This window comes from Oncorhynchus mykiss, chromosome 12 (genome assembly GCF_013265735.2).
Source record: "Oncorhynchus mykiss isolate Arlee chromosome 12, USDA_OmykA_1.1, whole genome shotgun sequence".
NCBI lineage: Eukaryota > Metazoa > Chordata > Actinopteri > Salmoniformes > Salmonidae > Oncorhynchus > Oncorhynchus mykiss.
This window is the reverse complement of record NC_048576.1, coordinates 93,888,262-93,890,580: the sequence shown is the minus strand read 5'-3', so window position 1 is coordinate 93,890,580 and position 2,319 is coordinate 93,888,262.

Genomic DNA, 2,319 nt, shown 5'->3' with positions numbered 1-2,319 from the left:
CCACATCTCTTCAACCTGCTACTCTGTCCTGGATTCCCCACTCTACCACTCCCTTGGTTTCCCCTCTGGACCTGTTTACCCTGTCTCAACCCCTCTCGCTCCAGGCTCAGCCTCCTCACCTGGTTACCCTGTCTCAACCCCTCTCGCTCCAGACTCAGCCTCCTCACCTGGTTACCCTGTCTCAACCCCTCTCGCTCCAGCCTCAGCCTCCACACCTGGTTTCCAGCAACCTGCCAGAGCTTCCCCTGACTTGCACTCCATCTCCCCCATGTGTGTCAATAAATACCTTGGTTACTTCATCCCAGTCTCCTTGTCTGAGTCTGCTCTTGGGTTCCCTCTTCCACTCCGCATAACATAAGCTGAATGAACTATTTCGTTGCCCGACTAGGCTTAGCTGATAGCCAGGTGTAGCAGTGGTAAGGATTCACTCCATGGTGCTGAAAAGATAGCTCTGATGTTGGGACATCTTTATGTAAGCCCTAATACTTTGTGGGCACCGTTTGTCACTGTTACAGTGCAATGAATGTATTGTTTAATGTTGTGTTGTGTAGTGGCTTTGCTGCCATGCATCAAGATTTACATGCTGAAATCACCACTGCTGTCGAGACCCTTTGAGAATTCTTGAACAGTCCACATTAACTTTTCGTGTTCTGAATGGAAAAATCTGCCAACCCTATAGTGGAATAGTTGATCTATTTACCTAGTTGGCTTGCGTGTTCTATGCAAGATAAATATTCCTCTCAAGGCGCATTCAAGTTACGAGTGTCATAGGGAGGGAAACCTGCATTCTGACAATGCATAACACATTTTTCAGTTTGCTGGGAAAACAGCAGTTTTAATGGCCTATGTTAAACACAGTACCAGCTTTCCATCCCTACTTTAACTCCTAAATATGCACAAACTGAACCAAAACCCCGTTTTTTTCAGTCATGGCTATAAACGTTACCACTCCACAATAACCCATGAATGCATGGGGGAGAGTGGGGCTAAATGTAACCTGGGTCTATTGTAGGGTAACGCGGGGTTGAAAACGTGACTTGTGTCATTGGCAAACTTAATGATGGTGTTGGAGTCATGCCTGGCTGTGCAGTCATGAGTGAACAGGGAGTACAGGAGGGGACTGAGCACTCACGTGGCAGATGTGTTGTTACCTACCCTTACCACCTGGGGGCGGCTCATCAGGAAGTCCAGGATCCAGTTGCAGAGGGAGGTGTTTAGTCCCAGGGTCCTTATCTTAGTGATGAGCTTTGAGGGCAATGTGGTTTGAACGCTGAGCTGTAGTCAATGAACAGCATTCTCATATAGGTGTTCCTTTTCTCCAGGTGGGAAAGGGCAGTGTGGAGTGCAATACAGATTGCATCATCTGTGGATCTGTTGGGGCGGTATGCAAATTGGAGTGGGTCTAGGATTTCTGGGATAATGGTGTTGATGTGAGTCATGACCAGCCTTTCAAAGCACTTCATGGCTACAGACGTGCCTTAACCTTGGTCTGAACACCTCCAAAACAAAGGTCATGTGGTTTGGTAAGAAGAATTCCCCTCTCCCCACAGGTGTGATTACGAACTCTGAGGGTTTAGATCTTGAGGTAGTCGACAGGAAGGAACTGCAACAAACACTCAAACTGGACAGTTTTATCTCAATCTCTTCATTCAAAGACTGAATCATGGACACTCTTACTGACCGTTGTGGCTGCGTGATGTATTGTTGTCTCTACCTTCTTTCCCTTTGTGCTGTCGACTGTGCCCAATAATGTTTGCACCCTGTGCTTCTGCCATGTTGTGTTGCTACCGTGTTGTTGTCATGTTGTGCTGCTATCATGTTCTGTTGTTATGTGTTGCTGCTGTGCTACGTTGTTGTCTCAGGTCTCTCTTTATGTAGTGTTGTGTTGTCTCTCTTGTCGTAATGTGTGTTTGTCCTTTATTTGTATTTCATGTATTTGTATGATTAATCCCAGCCCCCATCCTCGCTGGAGGCCTTTTGCCTTTTTGGTAGGCCGTCATTATAATAAGAATTTATTCTTAACTGACTTGCCTAGTTAAACAAAAATAAATAAATGTTTAGTTCCAATGCAACTTTTTGTAAAAAAAAAATGATGGATTTGATTGCACGAACATTTCCTCAACAGTTGAAAAGTATCACAGTAACATGGAGATCAGATGGACAATAAAACATAGAGACAGAAGTTTTAAACACAGACTCAGGGTCAGATTCCTTAACATCTAAGAGCGTTGAAGCTGGAGAATCAACTTCTCCGCTGTTTTTGTCCCGTAGCAACCAGGTTGTAGCAGCGTGAAGCAAACCTTTGCACATGCACAGATA